At 47.3% G+C, this 22,879-nt stretch overlaps 1 protein-coding gene across 2 annotated transcripts in view; it reads left to right on the top strand.

Annotated features, from left to right (window-relative positions):
* Positions 1 to 16,344: 16,344 nt before the first annotated feature.
* IRF2 (interferon regulatory factor 2) overlaps positions 16,345 to 22,879 on the top strand; it is a 43,704-nt gene continuing 37,169 nt past the window's right edge. Inside the window, exon 1 of one of the 2 annotated variants that reach the window (XM_050895636.1) lies at positions 16,345 to 16,486. The gene's annotated coding sequence lies outside the window, so the exon portion shown is untranslated. The remainder of the gene's footprint in view (positions 16,487 to 22,879) is intronic. The other variant, XM_050895637.1, reaches the window with a different exon arrangement.

Here is a 22,879-nt window from a genome sequence, read left to right on the forward strand (position 1 = left end):
GCTTGCATCATGAAAGGCAATTACTGGAAACAGAGAGAAGAACTTGCCTTGTAAGCTCTTAAATGTTATTTTTATGTCTTAAAAATCGAATTCTGAAGTTGGGGTTTTCCTGGATAATCACAAAACAAAAAATTAAGACCTGATTTTTCCAACCAAATGAAACATAATGGTTTTTTCTTGCTAGAGACCAAGATGTTCTGTCATGAAGACAGTCGCATAATTAAAGCACCTCAAAAGAAAACAAGGTGCACAGCAGTCATTTTCCAAAAGTGTTTTTGTTTAGTGTTTGCAGGCAAGATTTGGCATTGGATTCAACAGCTCACCAGTGCTGCCCCCAATGTCAGAGGACCAGCAATGGTGCTCTGACTCTGCCTGCTGCGCACAAGACCAAAATGTTTCTGCCCAGCTGAACATGGTGAGCTTCATAGGGACTTACCTAGTGAAATTCAATAGCATGGGGTGTGTAGAAGACCAACCTAGATGATATAATAGGTCCTCCTGGCTTCAAATTGTATACAGAAAGGGGCCATGCAAAGCTGTCTCGTTATCTCTAAAGAAGGACCAGATAACAGGTTTTCCTGCATATGCATAAAGCTATAGTAGTATTATCTGATTGGTGTGAGAGTATCTGATGCAAAGATGTACCTATGGATGAAGAGTACTATCACAGTACTCCATGACCATTAAGAAAATATTGGTTCTATTTATTTAACCACAAGACCTATAAAGAGAGCAGTGGAAACAACCAGCACTGTGCAATTTACACTTTTCTGTACAAAAACATGACTAATACTAAACACTAACTTACAGGGGGATTTAAATTTGCAGGACTCTTCTTAACAGACACAAGCATTTCCTCTTTCTCTCCCTGTCTACTTCTGGTACTAAACCCAGAACATTTTGGGTTCCCTTTTATCCCATTCAGCTAAAAGCAGCTTCCTCAAACGCACAGCCCACACCTCTCCTGCATGATGCAATGCAAAAAGGCCGGTTAAAGGCAGATGTAACCTTCTCTGGATAGAGCAGTTCTCCTGCAGAGCCCCTTCACCCTTCTTTGCCTCCTCATCCTCAGCTGGTTTCCTGTGCTCAGCTCTCCCACCTCGCCTCGGCTGAGGCTGCGAGCTTTCTGGGTGAGCGCTGACCTTCAGGTGATGGGGATGCTACTGCTGCTGCTGCTGCTGCAGGAGGTCCTGAGCCCGGATGCGCACTCGGGGGACCATGGCTTCCTCACCTGACGTCTGGTCCCATTGACCAGACTGCTGGTAAGACTGGTGACCCCATGTGTGTGGCCTTCTCCATTCAGCCTGCCTGTTATTAATTTTAAGACCTCAGGAAGGCAATAAATAACCCCAAGTGAGCTGTGGTCTCCCTGCCCTTCAGGCTTGACATTTAAAGCAGATATAGGTTGACCCAAGAGTCTGTAATTCTTGGTTAACCTTTTCTTGCCCAGGATAGGGTCTATATAAGATTACATGACACTATTATGATAAAAATGTCTCCTGAGATCTATGGAAGATGGGAGAAGCATTGGAAGAAGGAACCAGCTTTACCGAGTCTCCAGCAGCACGCTGGGAGCTGGTACCACCTCTGCCTTACATTTAGTAGTTGCTGCTTGCTGAAATGCTACTGAGTGAAAGCATCGAGGAGTGAAATAAAAACCAGACTCCTCCCCCCCTTTCACTAGTCCCCATATTTTATGCCTGCAATCCTCGCGGGGGCTGTATGTGACGTATAAGCCTCCCTGGCCGGCACCCTGCTGTAGTGGGGCTTCCTGGTCCCGCTGTAGACCAGCTCTAAGGGCCAGCGCTGTGCAGGGCTCAGTGGCCCACAGGACTCTGGGTTTCTGCAGGCAAGCCCGAAGGGTGGCACTGGCCTACTTTTGTAAGTCATGGAAAAAAAGTGGGGGTTTGGGTTGTGCTGAAATCAGTTAAAAAATGACAGGTGGCTTAGCTGCCCAAAGTGACCTGTGTCTGTGATGATGGCAGGAAAACAGCCAACAGCCACCTACTGCTGAAACCTTGAGCAGCAGGGAGGGACAGGAGCCCGGCGAGCATCATCATCTGTGCCTCCGGTCCCCAGCTGGGTGCTGCGAGGGCTGTATTCTCTCAGGGCCAGACGCAGGCTGGGTGAGCTGGGAGACCCTGCTGGGGTATATGGTATGCAGGCTTGACCTGCTGGGGCGTGTCAAGGCAGGCACTTTTTGATCAGCTTTCCCCAAAGGTACCTCTGTGGGAGGCAGCGGGGAGGGCAGGGGGAGCGAGAGGGGCAGACGCGAGGTGGGAGACCTGAGAGAGAGGTGGCACCTCTGACTGCAGCCTTTAAATACTGCCCAGGAGCTCTGGAAACCTCTGGGGGAGAGGAGGCTTTGCAGCAGTGTATCAGCTACTCTGAGTCTTTTAACTTGGACGTTGACCTTAGGAATGTAATTAGAGAGCTGATTATAAATAGTTTGTGCAGTTGTTGATGAGATTAAAATGTGCTGCGGCAGGCAGTTGGAAGCAGAGGGTTACTCCAGTGTGTGCCCAGGATGCTGTACTCTCAGTCATCTACGGCTGCATGGCAAGCCTGGAAAAGGGAAGTGGCTAAAAAAAATGCTCAGAATATGGTACCAGGGAGGGGGGGAAGGAGGAAGCAGCCTGGCTTACAAAACAGGGGGTGAGGGACAAGGGGGAACCGGCCAGGGAGCAGAGAAAATTAAGGAGAAGGGAGGACAGTCACTGCAAGGCATCATAGTCCAGGCATGGGGCAGACTTACCTTAGAGCTAAAACACAAAAAACATCCTGCAAGGAAAAAGACTAAACCAGCAAAACCCTAAAACGAGGGGAATGCCCTAAATAGCAGAAGTAAAAACCTCCAGGTAAATCATCGGTGCTAATCTGTGTTCAGATGGCAGCATGTGATGGAGCTTTGGAGAAAGAGAGAGGAAAGGAGGTGGGGAAGGAGAAGTACAAGAGGTGGGTGACCCAGCAGGTCGGGGCACCTGCTCTAGCTGAGAGCTGCAGCAGCACTGCAAGATGGGCACAAAATGTCCCCAGGAATGGCCGATTGTATCAGCCATGAGTTTGGGCAGGAGTTGCTGCCAGACCCGTGCTGCCTCGGTGTGTGGAGGAAAGCTACTGCCTCCTGGAATGCCCCAAACTTTACAACCTCAAAGACTTCACAAGCAAAGGACAGGGAAGGAAACAGCAGGCAGGTCCTGTGGGGCAGGAAAAGGAGGCAAGGAGACGGTGCTGGGCGGTGTAAAAGGCAGTGGTATCGACCTGCTGTGGGGTTTTCTGCAGTTACTATGAAGAGTTTTAAGGAGAAATTGGAGAGATGCCAGCATCTGTGCAGGATGCTGCTCTAGAGCATCATACAAGTGCGGGTGGCAGCTGGGAAGAAAGTGGAGGAGTGCTTGTTGGGCAGTGGGGCAAGGATGGCTTTGGTGGGCAATGGGAACCAGGAAAGGCCTTGAAAGCAAAGATAAGCAGGCTATGTCAGAAAACTGTATTTGGAAGAGAATGGTAAAGCAGCAGAGAGATGCAAGAGGAACGGGGCGATGACCAACGGTGGGCTGGGAAAGCCACCAGTACAGCCACCTCCAGGAAGCTGTCCATGGGGAAAACCACCTGTGCAAGGCCCCAGCAAAGTATTGGCAGTGGCCAAGATATGGAGCTCTTGAGTAAGAGTTGTAGCTGTATGGATGCCCTGGAAAGGCCGGGTCACGGGATCCTTCACAGGCGAGTGTGTAGGTAAGGCGAGCTCTGCCAGCATCCCTCGTGGGCTGCTCCCACATTTGGAGAGGTGCTGAGATCCCCCCATGCTGGTTCCCTGCCAGCTCACAGTGCAGACAGGTCGACAGACAGGTCTTATTCAGGACAGACGGACCTGGAAGCTTCAGATTTCTCTCTGTCCTGCCCCTGAGGACCACCTGGTTTTTAGTTTGACAGGAGAATGGTGTTGGAGCAGAGAGTGGATCTGTCAGTCAGCAGCACAGGGGATGGAGTGGGGTTTGTGTCTGTGGATGAAGAAATCCCTGAGGAGAGGTGTGTCAGGACAAGAGGAGATAAGTATGGAGCACCCCTCGTTCACTGCTGAAAGCTGGAGGATTTGGGAGAAAAACTGCTCATCTGTGTAATTCATAGATGGGAGAAGTTTGCTGAGAGAAGCAGTGAAAAAAATTCTATGAAGGATTAAAAGGAGTGCTCTGAGAGATGCTATAAAGCACATTATTTTCTCCCCCTTACTTCAAAACAAAATAGTAGTTATCAGCCTTGTCCTGGTGACTGAAATGCAGAGCAACTGAAGGATGTCTTATTACTGACACCTGAATGCATGCACAACATGACAGCAGCAACTTTCACACATGCCAAGGTCTACAAACCCATTTAAATCAATACAGTATTCCCATCGAGCCAGTCTTCCCAAGTTCTGGCTGGAGCTGTGTCCCTATGGCCGGACTTCAGCATCCCCTGGTGTGAAATTCTAGGGCTCGGCATTACCAGGTTGTAACGTTGTGGGAGGCAGAATGTAAAGCAACCCATAACCTAAAGGGACTATATTTTTCCTACCCAAGGTCTGAGCAGAGTGAGAAAACGAACACTCTTTACTGACATAAAACATAGTGACAGAGCTAGTAAAAATAATGCTTCTATGAACGGTGAAACTTCAGTTGCCGAATTTCCTGTGGCTTTATGCTTCCTGTTTATGTTCCTTTCATGCCATGCGTACCAAGGGGTGAGCTCTGCTCAGGGCTTTTTGGGTGCTCTGCACAGTCCTGCCTGCCTTGGCCAGTGCCCGTGGCCGCAGCAGGGCTTGCACTGCAGCTGCCTCCCCAGCACCCCAGCTCCTCTGCACTTCTCCGTGTGCTGCTCAAGTCAGGCAGCGGATGACAGAGCCAGTTGGGATGCTGAGGGCCAGGGAAAAGGGGCATTGACAAAATGTGGTCACAAATGTGGCCTCTTTTCTTTAGGAAAGCTGGCTGAAAAAACAAAATAAAAGCAAAATACAAACCTTTATCAGAATGAATGACTCCTGTGCACATGTTTCTTCACCGGGGAGAGGGTGACAGTGACAGCTGCCATGGGTGATTTGTTCTTGCACTAGTTATCACAGGGGTCTCCGGCGCCCCAGAGATTAACGTGGTGTTGAAACCTGTGTGCAGTGGAGCAGAGTGAAAGCAGTGCAAAGAGACCATGACCTTCTAGGATTCATTCGTTTTAATGCCGGAGGTGATTTAAAAAGAAAACCAAACCTACATTTCACAGGATTGATAATACCCCACTAAACCAACCACCTTTCTTTTGCTATCTAGCATTTAGGTTACAAGTACGAAGCATTGGGGAGCTTCATGGGGAGCCAATTCACTCATTGGCTTTACTCTGGGTTTAAGCTGAAAGCCACATCACTTATAATCAGACCTGCAGCTGAATCGTGATAGTAGGGGAATAAAACCTCGGTGGTATCAAGCTTAAGCTGGGAAATGAGATTCCAGTGTGGATGTACGTGCAGATGCTGGCACTGAGCGACGAGGCATTTCTGTGCAAAATGTCGGAGCAAAATGTCACAAACCTCTGGAACCCAAAGATACGAGTTGAAAAAGTGTAAAAATACAGAGGCAAGCTTCCTCTGCCTCAGCCTTCTTGTTTTGACCGTGTCCTGATCTCTCCATAACTGCAAGAGATAAGGTATCTACAGTGGAGTTCACCATTTACCTCCTTTCTAAAACAGAGGATCGTTTGTTTTGCTATCTTGCAAAACGTTGCAAAACACTCCAAACACTGATTGCAGGCATAAGTCAACAGCATTGCAGGTGCCGCCCATTTCCAGGCTGCTTTTACTCCCCGTCTTGGAGGCGTGTATGAGAGACAGTAGCACGGCCACAGCAAAACTCGTGGAACTCAACTCGCTGAGGTCTTGCGGGGATTTTGGCTGGGAAGTGCGAAAACTGACACTCAGATCTAATGAGATTAAAGTGAGATCCTGAGGGGGAAAAAAAAAACGCCAAGGAGAATTTAGCCCAGGATTTTCAACATTGTTTTAAGGTGCAGGCAGCCCTGCCAGCCTCACCGGCATTGTGCTGGGCAGCGAGGAGAGGTCTTCCCTGCATGCCCCCACTTACTGCTAGGGTACCTGGCAGTGCATCAGGGCTTGCTGTATTCCGGGGGTTTAATATCCAGCCGGGATTAGCTGGCTTTGGCCTGCCAAAATCAAGAGAGCCATGTCGGGTCAGGTGGACTGAGAGCTGTGCCTCCGCCGTTCCCGGTTTACCATAAACACAGAGTAAGAGAGACGGCCTGTGGACAGAAGAGGCCCCGTGATGACAGACACTCAACAAGCCCTCCAAGCCCCGTGGCTTTTGTCCTTTAGGCATTTCCTTCAAGTTAGCAAAATAACCAGCAGTTTTGCGTACAAGCAACAGCATCTGAGTTCTGGTGGGAAGTGGGAGATGAGGAGCAACCTCACAGCGCCGGGCTTGTAGAGAGAGGTCATGTCTCTCCCCAGAACCACTAATAAAGCGGGAGAAAGGGGCATTTTGAGCAAACTGTCTTCTTTCGCCTTTCTCATGTCCTCAGCTCATCAGGAGTACCACAACCCAGAGCCTGTGACTTAAGGAGAAAAAACAATAGTGCATCTCTATCGTCTTTTCTAGTTGATACTATAGTTTAGCTGTGCTGTCAGGTCAAGGGACAGAAGAGCAACGATGAAGTTAAAGTACTTGACATGAGTGATCGGATGGGACGATAGGCCAAGTAACGAAGATTTTCTCAGAGCTACCTTCTGTGTCTGTTCCCTTTTGCCCATGAAACTACTTAATGCAGTGGCATTTGGCTTTGGCCAAGGGGGAGAAGCCATTCAACTGGACAGGCTGCAACTTCTCGCTTGGAGAAGCAAGAGATGTTGCTGCTGAGAGGGCCAGCTGCTAAAAATCGCACCGCTTTGGACAACCGGCCATGGACCAACACCTGCGGATGAGCAAGTACTTGCAGATGAGCTGAAATGTTCTTCTTAAGGAACAAGATTCCCCCGGTTGGGAAGAGAGGGGAGATAAGGTGACAAAAACTTTAAATACACAGTCAGAAAAAAGAGGGGAAGCCTGTGCAAACACCACCAGCAGATTTGCTAACAGCTTTTTTGTAGATGTTCTCTGCAACTACTCCACAAACTATTTACAACTGGTTTATGTGCATTAAGCGTTGGCTTGCCAAGCAATGAAACATCACCCTTTCTTTGAAGCTGACTGGGAACTATTAACACCTGCTTATCAGGCTTTTACATATCTAGCCCAAGGTATAATTTTATAAGGCTTTCCCACACAGAGAACTCTTGACTCTTCAGCCAGATCCACTCCACAAGTGAAATGGTGGTGCGGGAGGAAAAGAAATGCAGTGAAATTATACATAATTGCTTTTTCTCCACCTCTATTATACAGGGAGCAGGTGAGTCAGCATTCCCATAGAACTACTTTACTGGGAAAGGAGGAGCTCTGCCTCGGCCTGGCAGCTGTCTGCCTTAGCCTCTGTGTTTGATATCTGCATACTAAAACTTTCCCGCAGGGCTGGTTGCTGCTTATCAGTGCCATAACATGCATACCTGTGGAGTACTCCTTTCTTCTTTCATTAGAAGGAGGATTTGCCACCCCACAGGTAATTATTTAAAGCAAATAGGCAAATAGTAACCACAAGCATCTGAGTTGAGTTTTTCAAAATATTCTCACTAATTTAATGTACTACTGAAGTCCAGCTGGGTTCATGGGTCCAAGTGTCATGTCATGACTTACAGAGCTACGGAAGCAAGCCTTCTCCTAGCTTTAAATCACCTAAATAGCTGCTTCTGGTTGTTGTTGTTGTTTATTTCTTTGAGATACTGAAAACACAAGTACAAATAAATTGTGCTGCTGTGCTATTGCACTGTACAGAGCAATATTATTTCTTGTAGCACTGTACAAGAGCAGGGTTCCTGAGAAAGTGAGACACGTTTGTACCAGGCACTGTAAAACTGAGTAAGACGAGACAGCTGTTATCTCTGGGAGCTTATCGTCCACACGGACATAAAAGACAAAGTCTGAGAGAAATAAGACTAATTGGGAAACCTCACAGCAGGCAGGTAAGGCTGCGAAGGTAACTTAAACTTCCTGAGTCTGAGGTGGCACTGACTCCACTAGCCTACATTCAGAGACTGTCTCTCTGAAGATCAAGGTTGATTGATCTCCTGGTTATTTTTTAATTTGGGCATTTTAGCTCGGCCTATTTAAAACTCCCCTACACGGCAATGGTTTTTTATCTATCTGCCTCTGTCTGATCTGCGCTTGGGAAGTCAGCAGGTAGAGTGCATCGCGAGCCTTGCTTCTGCATTGCATGTCACTAATTAAAGAAGCCATTCAAAATAAAGCTCCTACTCATATTCTCTATTAATAGCCTACAGTTTTCCTCCTCCCTCCCCTCCCACGACCTCTTTCTTTTAAAGTGATAAAGCAACGCTGCCCAGGGTTTTGAGATCCCTTGCACTCAAATACCAGCTCAGCACCTTTTCAGCTGCATTACAGCAGCATTCCCCACGGCGGTTTCCCCATAACTATGCCCCGTCAATACCCCAGTAGCCCCATCAATACCCCAGTAACGATGGCAAATTCTGGGAACAGATGACTTAAAATTGGTGTTGGCTTTTACTATGTCATGAAAGGTTTCTTGTTCAGCCTCTGACACTGATTATCCGCTTGCCTCTGAAAGAGTCTCTCCTCAGTTATGTGGGCTTAGCAAACCTGAGAGCAGGGCAACGGTCAGAGCGACAGAAATGACTTGTCAAAAGAGAAGTGCAGCGAGATGGGCTGCAGGAGAGATGAGTCATGGATGAGCTGCGCTCCAGAAACAGCTCAGCAGGGCCAGCTGCTGCCTTTCAGAAAATGAACTTGCTGGACTCGACGGGCTAGCACCAAAGGTGCAACAGAGGAGCTCAGCTTCAGCTAGTTCAGTGCATTCAGAAGAAGCTGCATCTGCTCCTGCTTTGGGAGGACGATCGGTTGGGTGTGCAGAGGCTGTGGAGATTCTCTCTGGAGATCGGTGTTGCCAGGCCAAATACACGCAGGCAGTCAGCAGACGGGACTCATTATACAAAAATTACTCTTCTGTTAATAATTAAACACTGATTAGGAAAGGCAAAAGAGCCAAAGCTTTAAAGAGGGTGCTGACTTGGAAATGAATTTGTAACTTGCAGTGACCACTTTAACTTAAGGTAGAAGAGCCTTAAATTAAATGTTTATAATTGGCTCCTCTTTCTTTTTTTTTTGGAGTCACATTGGGCTGTCACCCAGGCTGCGTTGCAGTATGAGCTGGGGAGTGCACCGAAGAGGAAAGGCTCGAGCTATATTTAAGTAGTCCCCCAGACACATAGCGTCAGAGGCTGCTGCAGGGTCAGACGAGCTGGGGGACACACAAAGCATTGCCTCTTTTGCCAGCAGGAGACCTCCTGAGCAGGCACCTTATTGGCAACCCTCATTGGCACCTCTCTGCCTCCGCCACCCTCAAGGGGGCTGGTGAGGTGGCCACGTCCCAGCACCTCTTGCCTCTCCTCCTGAGCTGGGCAATGGTCCCTGCCGACCCCCCTTGCCCAGCACAGGGGCGCACTGGCTTGGACCGTGGGAGGCAGGGACGGGAGGTGGGATGCTGGTTTGCCCGCGCGGGCACATCTGCCAGGTGATGCCCAGGGCAGCCTGGGGAGGGTCCCATGGGTGGGTCGGCTCCCTCTGTCCTCCCATCCTCCAGCTCCGGAGGGGAGGAAAACACCCCTAGCATGAGGTGGGACCTTTCTCCCCACCAAAGCCATGGGACCTTGGCAGGATTCGCGGAAGAGCGTCATCTGCTTCAGACGGTGATTGATGGGGGAATGTGCCTGGTGAGCATTTCTGCGATGAGTGTCCCTGGAAAGGCTTCTTTATATGTGACAATCCACTACAAACAGAAAGTCAAAAGAGAAAAAAGTCCCTTCTCCCTCAACAAAGAGAATTGACCTGATTTTAATAATAAATAAGTTTTGAATCACTAAATCAAAGCCTGTGTTTACACATGATATGAAGCAAAGCTCTTAATATCTCATTATTATCCAGAAGAAAAAGTATTTGTTCTGCTTTGTCAAGCCAATAGGCAATATATCACTTATCTTTTTATTCTACCTCAGTTTCACTGGGAAAATTGCCATAAAAGCTTCCACTTCAGCGAAACGCTCTATTAAAGCAGAGCTAAGCAGGATCACTTTCAGGTAGGACCTGCTGAAGCAGCCTGGCTCCCGTCCAGGTTTTCTCTGCCAAGCTCCACTCCAGCCCTGAAATGTCAAGATACTGTACATGTTTTTAAAGGACTGCTTTCCTCCCTAAAATTTGCTGTGAGGGCCAAGAGACGTGACTAAGTAAAAATGTCTCACAATGCTGGTGTTAAGCAAATTCCTTGTTCCCTCTCTTCTCTCCTGCTAAAGAAAATGAACTGTGTACAGCAGGTGAGCTGGCAGAGTGATGGGCTGAAGTACTGCAGCCAAATATAAGCAGTGACAAATAAAATGAACAGGTACTCTAGTCCTTGACGGTATTCTTCTCTGTTATATATATGTTGTTGGCTCAGAAGACAGGCTCTCCCCACCTACGTGTCCTCCTGGAGCACCTGGGTGCAGCCAGACCAATGCAATCCGGAAGGGTATAAAAATTCCTTAGTAGAAAAGATGTCTGTCGTGGCTTATTATTTTATCTCTTGGCTCTTTCTGAACAAATTTGCTAAGGGCTGAATAAAGCAGCACCTTAATGAGGACACTTGCCTTTACTGAAAGTGTAAGAGGCTTTGAGTTGCGATGGAAAAGTTTTATTTTGCTGGCTAGAGAAGTTACTGTTCAGAGATCTGGTCTGAGCAAATAGATTTTTCCATCCTGGAACAGTTTTCTGTAATTATTACTTTAATTATTACCAATAAAAACAAAGCCACACTCTCACCATCTAAATTCTTAACAATCAGAAGATCAGCACAGCTGGAATATGAGAGTTGAGTAGTACTTGCTAATTTAAACACCCTGTTAAGCCTCTCAAGGGTAGGTCTCCCTGCTGGTGTAACCCAACTGAAGACAAAGAAATTATCCCATGGATGGATTTGCTCTGAAATGCATTAAGGAAATTCCCTCTTTGTGCTGTGAATAGTGTTGGGGTGGTGCTGCTGGCATACAGTATTGCTGCTGTCGATGGGTCCCTGCTGCAGCCGCCCAGGAGGCCCTCAGGCCATGCTTCTGTCCCCTGAGACGACATGGCCGAGCCCCACCAGGAACCAGGAACAGGCAGGGGTCTACATCCCATGGAAGCAGCCTGAGCAAGCTACATGCCACCCTGCAGCTGTCAGAGCGGGAAAGAAAAGGAGGAAAGACCACAAAAAGGTTGAGTTAAGGAACCTGGGCAAAATGAAGGCAAAGAGGGTGAGCCAGGAGGCTCTTCCCATCTATGCTCCTGGTCGCACACATAACTTCAGGCGCGTGAAGACTCCCTGAACTCGAGAGGAATTGCTCATGCCCTTGCATTTAAGGGCACATTTGCTCAGCTGGGACTTAAGTGAGTGAGTTTTTTCCCCCTAGATGTTGGGTAAGGAAGAAGAGACCCAGCTGTATCCCCAGGGCTCCACCTGCCGCGGTTTGCAGTCGCTTCCTGATGGCCACTGCTCTGCCTGTCCCCCTTCCCCACGCCAAGGCTGGGGTCACAGCAAAAGCAACAAAGGAGCAACAAGCTTTAGTTTGTTGTTTCTATGAATAGTTTCTATGAATTTTAACATGAGCATAAGTACTTCTAGAACACTGCAGAAACACCAAAGACCAGACAGTCCTTTTATTTACAACAGTATAAACACAAAGTAAATGTAACAAAAAAACCCCCTCCAACGAATAAAACTGATTTCAGAGGAGAAATGAATTACAAGTTGTTAAAGTGTTAGCCAACATTTTTTCCATTATACTTGGGGTGATTATTTGTGTTACAGTAATATGCAAATACGCTAAATTCTTTAACTATAATCAGAAATCTCGTGTTTTGTTTTGTTTTTTTTTTTATAAGAAAGGTGCCATTACTATGTAGCATCTAAAAATATCAGTGCTACAGATTACATCAGCATCAGAATGTTTTTCACAGGACAAATTAAAATTGAATATAAATTTCACTGTGCATCATGATTAAAAATGGGTGTAGGCACTCAGGAAGACGTGGCTAATAGTATTAAAGTAAGAATTATAGGACTCTTGCAACTGATTTATTTTCTTGATAAGCACTGGCCTGTAATGCAAATTACCAAGATGGTTTCTGCTGGAGAGCTTTCCTACTTTAATGTACCAGAAAAATAAACAGGTCAGCTGTGGGTGAGTACGTAAGCTTGGGGACCAACTCCATGAGAAAATTCAACTACTCCAATTCTACAGATAAAAAGTCACGATGCTTGTGACAGTGGTTTTAAGAACCAGAATGGTGGTATAGTCAGCTCCACTTAAAGACAGTGTGAAGCCCCACAACAGCAACAACAAAAAGAGAAAATTTCATAAATATTACTAAACTTTCCAAAAATATTATTAAATTTTAAAAATAAGCTGGATGGCTTATTTACCTTCTGGAACTTAAAGGATTCCCATTTTCAAGTTTTTTCTTACAGAAATGAAGGCCAGGCCAGAATAGTGAATCTTTTGTGAAGGAAAGGCAGGATGCTGATGGAAACAACTGATTCCAGTAGCTGGATCCCTAAGGAAGATGATTAAAAGAGTAAGTTGCAAACTTTGGCAATTCTGCAGAGAAAAAGCTGTGGATATTTGATGCTTCTGGGTTAAATTTTCTGATTTTAAAGCTGCCAGGTCTTACTGAAATAGCAAAGTCACGAAAGGTAGAAGTCTCTTTTTGGAGGGAATGAGTCACCACTGAAAGTCAAGTTTAGAAAACAAAAGCTGCCCATTCCCATCACCTTTCAACATCAAAAAAAGAATCACAACAGAAGATTTAACTTCTGGTATATCCTGTGAACTTGTGATGCTAGAAGACACGGAGGGAAATGCCTTTGTTAATGCCTTGAATGCGCCCCATCGAGATCCTTGAACGTGCCCCATTGAGATCAGCTGAAGGCGGTGGGAAGAAATGGCAAGAGCGAGCTGCAAATTCTGCTCAATGGTTTGGCTAGTGTTTCTCAAGGAAGCCAACTGTGTTTTATTTGACCAAAACCAATTAATGTCATTCACGGCGTTGCCACTTTGTGAATAAGCAGTCCTCCGAGTGTGATATTAAATTATTAATATGATGGTAAGCATTTTTTCTCCACAATATCTGCTGATACATAAACTACAATCTTTTTCACAGCTGGCTCATTCTGTAAACAAATTAAAAGCACATACTAGAAACGACAACAGCCACCGAGCATCGCAAAAGCCAGCCCCAGCCGCTCTTCCCTTTGCTCGGAGGGAGGTGTTGGAGCAGCACCGGGCACCTCCCCTGTCCTGAGCCATTTGCAGGCATTCCCAGTCAGGCCTTTTTGAAGGCTTAGGACAAGGGCATCCTCCGAACAGCTTCTAGCCCCCAGACATTCGTGGCTTAGGGGGCTGCTTGAGGCAGAGTGGGTGTCTTTACATGTAATAGCACCTCATGGGTTTTTTTTCTTCTGTGAATCCATATGGGTCCTTTTTTGAATCCCCTGTGAACTTTTGGCACCTCAAAGCAGGATGTCCCACTGTTTAATTACCTGCTGCGTGAAGATCCACCTCCTGTTTGCTTTAAATCTGCCACCTGCTGGTTTCACTTGATGCTGTCTAGTTCTTACATTAGAAAAGAAAGCAAATAATCCATCTCTTCTCTACTCATGATTGTGCACTCTCTCTTGTCTGACCGTTTTCTGCTGATTATCACTTCTCCATCGTAAATAATCCTGGTCACTTGAATCCTTGAATCACTCTAACATTGGGGTCGCTCCATATTTTTAGTTATCTTTGTTGCTCTTCTCTGGATCTTTGCCATCTCTGTTACGCTTGGGCCAGAGCCGCCGGAGGCAGGCCCGCTGCAGCCCTCCCTGGGCTCTCCATTGCACTCTGTCCTGGCACGTCCCACCAGCTTTGCGACAGTTTCTGAGCACCGAACCGATCCTTCCGTGGAGTTATTATGACTGCAAGATCTTTTTTCTGAGTGGGAACAAGTTGGTTAGAAATTTCTTGCTTTCAATCACTTGACTGCTCTCTAATCACACCTGGCATAGTAACCGCCTCCATCCTGGTCAGAGAGTCATTAATACCATCTTAATACTACTGTTTTCCTAGTTAGACCTTAAGTCTATAAAAATTCAGCTTTAGTTGCTGGAGTTAGCTGATTTGACTCCTTCTTTTGGCATGGAGTGTATAGCCCCTTTCCCTCCAGCCACAGCCTAGTGTGACCCTCCTATACAAGCTGTGTCCTGTCACTACCGTGTCCTGCTGATTATCTGCTCTCCCCGCACATCTATTCAGTCAACATGCCAATTCAAAGCCAGGCGTCCCAGGTCCCTCATCCTCATTCCACCGTGGCTTCATGGAAATCAGTCCCTCTGGCCTCTTCTCTTCTGGAAGTATCTGGGAGTATCTGCCATGTGAATATGACCATTCCTTGCTGCTCCTTCGCAGCTGCTCCGGGGACCTGTGTCCCTGCCCATCGGTGTGGACCCCTCCATCCTGCTGTGAGTGTTTCTGGAGAAGTTTTGGAGGAGATATGTGATTTTACCGTCCTGCCTGGCACCCGACATCTTGCTTCCAAAACCTCTCCCTTGCCCTTTCCTACTTCACTGGTGCACATGTGGACCACAGCCACCTGCTAGGCCCCAGTGTTTTTGGGGAGGCGGTGGATTCCTGACATCCGTAGGTCCCTTCCAACCTAAATTATTCTGTGATTATGTTCTCCTCAGTGCAAGGAGAGCACTTTCCAACACAGGAGGACTTGTTACCCACGAGGGCAGACTCCCCACCCCGTCGCTAGCTCGGTGTCCTCTGCATGTCCAGGGCTGCCTCCGCAGAGGGTCCTCACAGCACCCGGCACCTGGGGAACACCTCCCTCTCCGTTTGCCATCCCGCTGGAGAGCAGACCGCTCCTTAACCATCCCCCTGCGCCTCCCCTTGCACAACCCCTCGTGTCCCAGCATTCCTCCCACCGCTGATGGCTGTGCATCACGTATCTGCACATGTAGCTATACCGCTTGCTTACCTGAATATATGTATGTACACATATATAGCATACGTATAGATATGCGTGCACGTGAGAGAGACATGCACACCTCTCTCCCCACCCCATATACAACCTTTTGTAATGACTACATTTCATATCTCCCCCAGTCCCCCAGTGCTTGGGGCCTTTCCTTCATCATCTACGGGTAAGGCTAGGAATGACGTATTGCAACCTCTCCTCAGTCAATTTTATATGCTGTAGTTTGCATCGGGATTATCTAAATTCTGCAGAATACCCTTGGTCTCTACATAGACTCCATGACCAATGGCAGTTTGCAAATTCTGTTGAAATCCAAGAGCTCTCTCTTGAAGTAACCCAGCTGCTTGAGACTCGATGGGTTCAAAGGACCTGGTCTGAAATTGTCCTCACTGTAGGACTATGACATAGTCCTTTTTTAAAGGCAATGACAGTCCCAGCATGCGTACCAGACCCAGACCACGACTCCCATCTCAGCAGAGGGGGAAGAGACGCAGGGAGTGATGCAGTCGGTGCTGGTGGAGCTGAGCTGCAGGGATTCCCCCAAGGTCTCTGGGAAAGCCTGCTTGGAGCCATGGGCTTGTGCATCCCAGGATAGTGCCTCCTCACTCCTTGCTTCCCCGGGGCCGTCCCGGGGCTGGCGGATCCAGCTCTCGGGCCAGCCCTGCGTGGGGCTGACCCCCACCCCCCCGCCCTATTTAGGGCTGGGCGTGGGCGTTATTTCAGTCACAAGTCAAGCTATGAATAAAATGCAATATTTCCACACGCAAGTCAGACCTTGAATTAAAAATATTTAAAGGAGCCGATGGTCCTACAGCAGCACCCGAGAGAACCTTTAGCACCAAAATCACCCACCACCGAAACGATCGACCGGTTTCCCGCGATGAAGGGGGCGCGGAGGTTCGGGGAGGAAGGGGCTAACCGGCATAACCGGCAGCCGGGGTCGGGGGGGGGTGCGGGGGGGGGAAGCGCCGCGCCGCGCCGTGCCGTGCCGTGCCGTGCCGCGGCGATGACGGGCGCAGCGCGCTTCCGCGCCCGCCGCCGCAGCCCTGCCCCCGCCGCCTGCGCGGCCGGCCCGGCCCGGCGGAGAGGCGGGGGGATTTCCAAGCGCCGGCGGCCTCGCCGCTTCCTCTCCTTGTTTTGCTTTCGATCTGGACCTTTCTCCGCCCGGGCGGAGGCAGTTAACTTTTAGTTTTGCTCCCGCGATTATTCAGCGCCCGTTTTCATTTCCATTTCGCGTCCCCTGGCAACGGCGGTAACCTTGAGGAATTATATAAGGGCCGCGAAAACGGGCCGGCAAGGTAACTTTAAAATTTTTTTTTCTGTTTTTTAATTTTTGATTTTTTTTTAGATTTTTATTTTTTAATTTTTTTTTTTTCCTCTTCACCGCATCGCCGCTGTTTTCGCGTGCGGGGCGGCGGGGCTCCCGGGGAGATGCGCATCGGTTTAAAAACAAAAGGTCGGGCTGCAGGGGCCGGGGCCGAGCCCGATTCCGCCGTTGCATTTGGGAAGGGGCGGGGGGGGGGTGGGGGGGTGGGAAGAGGGCGGCGGGTTGCGGCGTTCGGGGGGGCGGCTACCCGCCGCCTCCCCGGGTGGGGAGCTCCGGCGCGGAGACAAAGGCGGGGGCGTTGGATCTGGAGGGCCAGGGTGCGGCGCGGGCCGGGCCGGGGGGCCCCCCCGCACTTGTTGCGGGCCTGGAGGCTGCCGGTAGCCCCGGTAAGGAAAGGGGGGATGGGGGGGGAGCGGCGGTGGCGCAGCGCCGGCGGCCGGAGGGGCTGCGGGCGGGGGTCGCGCTGTGAGGGGGGTGGGGGGGGCGCTGCCCCCGCGGGTGCCTGGAGCCGCGCGGGGCGGGGGAGAGGCGGGCGCGGAGGGGGGCGGGGCCTCGGAGAGGCCCCGCCCCCCTCCGCGCCCGCCCCTCCCCCGCCCCGCGGAGGGTCCGTTACACAAGCGCGCGGGGCGGTGCCTTCGCGCCTCACCCGCCGCGGCCTCCGCGTCTCCCCGTCCCCGTCTTCGGCGGGTTAAGGCTCCCGATGGCGGCTGAGGCGCCCGGAGGGGTCCTGCCCCTGTGAGGGGACGGCACCAGCGGTGCGGAGGGAGGAGGGGTTGGCGCGACAAGATGGAGCGGGGCCTGAGGGGCAGTTAGGCCGCCGCGGGTGGGTTCTGTGGGACCAGCGGAAGGAGGAAGTCCTGTGAAGTGCTGCACAGGGCAGGCCGCTGATGGGCGGTGGTGTTTCTTCGCTCCTGTGCAGCAGGCCTTTCCGCCTCTGTATCTAGATCTTAAAGTAAACACACGTCTAGAAAGCAAGCATTTCTGTTCCCCGCTCCCCCCCCCCCCACTGTATGGTCTCAATGAATCCAGCGTTAGCAAGTGCGTCATTTGAATACTTAACAGCCTTGAAACGCACTCTCCGTTCTGTTTTTTGCAGGAATAGCCTCTTTTCTTGTGGGTACAGGCAGCACTGCTGTATTGCGGCTCATTGCATGGCGGTTTGCAGAGCGCTGTCCTGCTCCACGCCAGCAAGTGGAGGGCCAAGCCCTGGACATCTTCCCCCAGAGGAAATATATGAAGAGGGGTTTTGTTTGTGTGTAGCGCGGAGGGTCAAATTCCAAGTGTCTCGCAACGTCTGGGGTCAGAGTTGCAAGTGCTTGAAGAATTGGATCCCTTGGCCCAGGTTCCCAGAGATCTTTAGGCCTTTAATTCCCATTTTGATTAAGCACCTAAACAGCAGAGTGTTTGAGGCTTATTTATTTACACACAGAGCTCAGATAAAGAAATTTCAGAGTGCAGAACTTTGCTCCCAGTTAGTGTATGGTTATAATTTATAGCCTAGCTTACCATGCTAAGATCTTGCAGACAGCAGTCTCTTGAATGTAGGAGCAGTTGTAAACTACAACCTCAGTTTCTGGAGATGAAATATGGCATGTTTAAGTTTATAGTTATTTTGTTTAAGTCTTAATGGGTTTGCATATAATAACCTTTGCAGAATGCCTGTGTTAGTACCATAAAAAGAGAGCTGAGTGGAGCAGCAACATTTAAATTCACCCTAATACGGAAACGGTGACATAATTATAAAAGTAGCAGAATTGATCTGTGAGGCAGATGGTTTCTATCTGAATCGCAATCTTTCCGTGCCACAAGCCCCTGCGGAGACATCAGTGTCCTTCTCAGGCCCCTGTTGGTAACGTCCCACAGAGGAATGACTTCACGTGCCCCTTGTGTGCAGCGGTTCCTTTTCACTGGTAAATGGTGGTGGAAGGTCTGAGAGCGCCGACTCCTTTGACACGGTATGGCTTTATTGTGGTCATGTGCCACACTGCAGTTCTTCAGCTAGGTACAGGCATGGCGAGGTGTCAGTCTGCTGACCCCGGTGTTATCCCTCTGAGGCTGGGCGTCCCAGCTGGTTGGCAGAGGGAGGTAGAGCGGTGAGCCCTTATATTTGACATGTATCTTTGCGGTGCCACCCGGTTACTTGCTGACTACAAAAGTAACAGATTTCAGAAGATGTCAAGTCAGTCTCTTGAGAAGAGCTGTTCATCACAGGCCATGTTACATAGAAAGGGGTAGCTAAGAGGTATCAGAAGTAACATACAGGCTCCTAGGAGGGGGGGGTTAAAGATCCCAATCGCCATTGCATGGAGGTCTTTGATGTGTGGGGCCAGGTGGAGTTAGAGAGAGGCAGAGTCTTAATGCACAGTTGAGAAAATGATGCAGGAAGAAAAGGAGCTAAGATTCAAGAGGAAATGGAAATATTTTTGGAATAGAAAGAGTCTACATTAGAAGAATGGGCTTTATGTAAATAAATTTGCAGCCAGGCTATGTATGCCTTAAATTAAAACATATATTTATTTACATATACTATGTATATTTTAATATAAGTTTAAAAACCAAATGGTGGGGAAAAGCTGACAGGTGAAGAACGTAAAGTTTGCCATGACATGTCCTCTCTTGAAGAGGAGCATCATCCCTATGGTATTAAAACTGGTATTAAAACATCTCCATGATATAATACTTGGAGTATCAGAAACTTTGTGGAAGCTCAGACATTGTAGAGACAGACTACAGAGGGCATAGAGAGGACAGAGTGGCTTGCACGTGCATGAAGTGGGATACTTTTTGTTAAAGAGGAAATAACTGTTTTGTGAAGTAACACAGGATCTCATGAATTGATGTTCTAGGCCTGTATGGGAAGAGTAGAGATTAGGGCTATATGACTGTCTGCCCAACCAAGATGTTGACAACGACTGTCATATATTAAGGAAGAGTAGAGAAGCTACAAAAGTAGGAAATACAGTGATAATGGGAGGCTTCAGTTGCCCCCACGTAGATTATGTCATGCTCCAACGTGAAATTTGCCCAGGTACTAACTTTTTAGATGCCAAAAAAACCTACTTCCTAGGTGTAGCTTGTAAGGGTGCTCTGTGGGTAGCAACTCTGGACAAGGTCCTGGCCAGCAAGAATTAAGTTCGGAATTTTACGGTAAAAATGCCAGCCAGCTATGACGTGACAGTGATCATAATGTACTTAGACTCAATGTTGCTTCAGGAGCAGTAAATCCAAGGGTTGTTGTGGCAGTGTTTAATTTTCCAAAGTAAATCTTCATAAAGCAAGGAAAAAAATGAATAAAATGGTGAGAGGCAGCCAAAGTGTAAAATAGTTGGATGTGGCATGTAATTCTTCAAAGACACTCTAGTAAAGGCTCAGAGCAATTGCATGGCATCTGTCAGAAATACCAAAAAAGCTGAGCAGGCTGACAAGCAAAGGAAAGGAGCTCAGTAGAAGTAAAAAGGCATCTTTCAAAAGTTAGAGCTTTGTCTCCAAATGGGAAAGGTGGAAAAGAACATAAAATCTATGTTAAACACAATAAGGTAGGCCAAAAAGAGTCATGGAACAAGTTGCTAAAGGCATGAAAACAATTAGTAAATCCTCTTTGAAATGCATCAAAAGCAGGAAGCCTGCTGATAAGTGATCCATGCGTGGAAGGAGTGCCCAAGGAAGATAAAGTCATAGCAGAAGAGTGAAACAAATGCTTTGAGCCTTGCTTCACTGAGGAAGAGTTTAAGGAGATTCCCTTGCCAGGAGGCTTTTTCTTTTTTTAAGGAGTGAGGATGTTGGAGGATTTCTCCCAAATTGAAGTGTCTGTAAGAGAGGATATCAGATCGAACCATTGAGAAGGATGAAGTAGATGGCAGGAGGTGATACTTGTTGAAGAGTTTTGAAGGAACCTAAAATATGAAATTGCCGATACATTGCCTGTTGTGTGTAACTTGTTGTTGAGGCCTGCCTTGGTGCTCCAGGAATAGAAGGTGACAAATGAGCTGTCAGTTTGTCAAGGTTTCTGGGGAGACTGAGAACTCCAGGGTGGTCATTTTTGTTTTCTTGTTTGTTTGCCAGGGATTAGTGAATGGGATTAGTGAATGTGAGTATAAATGTGATACATTGACAAAGACTAGGCCTGACTTCCGTTGAGGAGTTGTGCATTGCGAGTCTTCTGGAGTTCTCTAAAGGCATTGCTGAGCTGTTGTTGAGGTCTGGTTGATACAGTCTTTCTTAAAACAGCGCCAGTTTCAAAGTGGGATCAGACTGCTCCGGGTCATATAGTCACGGTCAGTTTGCTCAATGAAAGGAGATTGCCAGTTGTCCCCTCCCAGAGTCAGCCCAGGGTCTATGCCGTTCAACGGATGGAGGAAGGGATAGGTGGTGATGTGACAAGTTTGCTGGTTGTATTAACTCATTCGGAGCATGAAAATCCTGAAGGCTGAACCGCAAAGACTGCAGAAGGATCTCATATTGAAAGTCCAGATATAAGTTTGCAAATGAAATTCAGTACAGACCAGTGTAAGTGTAATGCACATGTAAGGGAATGCAATCTTAACTTTCTGTACACAAGGATGAAGTCTGAACTGACTTTTTACTCAGGAAAAGATCATACAACACAGATAATCCTCTGAAAAAATAAGCTCTGTGCCCAGAAGTGGCTAAGAAAGGAGAGGGCAGGTTAGGAATTATTAGGAAGGAGTAAAAAAAAGAAATAGAAAACACCATCATGCCACTATAAATCTATGTTGCTCCCCTGTCCTGAAGAGTGTTAACAATTTTTGTTCCCCCATCTCAAAAAGGATGTAGTGAAAGTTGATGAGCTACAGAGAAGGGCATCAAAGACGATCAAGGGTATGAAAGAGCTTCTGTGAAAGAGTAAGTAGCTTGGAAAAGAAGTGACTGAAGAGGATGTGGGGATGTTCTTTAAAATCATTGGTGTCATGAAGAAAATGAATTGGTAATAGTACAGATAAGATAAACCTGACTCAAGTAAAACAATTGGGAGGCAGTTTCAAAACAACAGGAGGTGTTTGTCCTGCAGTACACAAATCGTGGTGCTCACGGCCACTGCTTGTATGTCAGGAGTTTACGTGGGTTCACGAGTGATTAGGCCGTCTGTGGGAGAGAAACTTGCTGTGCAACTTAGCAGTCAGAACAGTTCAGTATCAAATTTTGGGCACTGACTGCCCACAAAGAATTACTGCAGATGCTGATCAAGAATTATTGCTGAAAACTGCAAATGGAAACCTCCACTGAGAAGCATAAGCTACGGTCCATTTGCAGATAACACAGAGAAGCAAGACGGTGTATTGCCCTTTGTTACATGAATCTTGTGGCATAAGATCTTATGAAACTTCCAGCAAAAAAATGTTTCTGTGATGATCCTGTTTAATCTGTGCTTGTTACCCCCGGACTTGTTAACCTGACACAAGTTACAGTCAGGTTAAGTGCATCCTGTATGCATTTAACATTGCATAGGAGTGGTACCCCAGAAAAATTCCTCTGATGTTTGCAGGATTAGAACCTCAACTGATATTTTGTGGATCTTATATTGAAAGCCATGGTCCATTTGTAGGTCAAGAAGTAAAACTAATCATGTATTACTCTTACTTATCTCTGTGACTTGTTTGTAAAGATTGCCCTTTTGAAACTCGATTCTTCAAAGGCCTACAATGATTGTGATATTGAGGGCATAAACCATAAGGTACTGTTTACAGAAGTTTTATTATAGCTTATGGTGCTATAAACTCTGATCAGTGTAAAACATTTTCTGGTTTGTCCTTTGAGATCACAAGTGCAAAAGCAAAACAACAAATAAGCAAGCCAAAAAGATTCTGGGTACAGTGAATGACAGGAACAGATTTATTAAGTTGCATATTCCTCATGTATGAATAACATTATGGAAAAAATCATTTAGTGTAATTAAATAATTTCCCCTTGTTTTTTTCCAGAAGTTTTGTTGGAACTGTATGAAGGTTCTTCCTTGTATTGACTATGTGTCAACTCTTGTGTTAAGATTAAAATAGATTAAAATAGCCAGTAAGAAAAACTGGAATCAGCAATTAACAGTTATTAACAGTTAGTGGAAGGGAATCAATGTTAACAGTTTAGTGTTCAATGTCTGCATATATATATATGCACACATATGTACCTACATATATATAAAAATATAAAATTAGATGTTTTGTATATAGCATAAATAATATATTGAACAGCACATATTTCTTATTGATAGACTGTAAAACAATTTTAAAACTTGCTCTTCCAGTTAGTGCCGGATATGTTTTCAATTTCTTGGAAGTTGATGAAAAATTACTGGTTTTTTGAATGAGCTAGGGAGAAAAGAAAGAAGTGGTAAGCAGTAAAGTAATGTTTG

This window comes from Gymnogyps californianus, chromosome 4, assembly GCF_018139145.2.
Source record: "Gymnogyps californianus isolate 813 chromosome 4, ASM1813914v2, whole genome shotgun sequence".
Taxonomy (NCBI): Eukaryota; Metazoa; Chordata; class Aves; order Accipitriformes; family Cathartidae; genus Gymnogyps; species Gymnogyps californianus.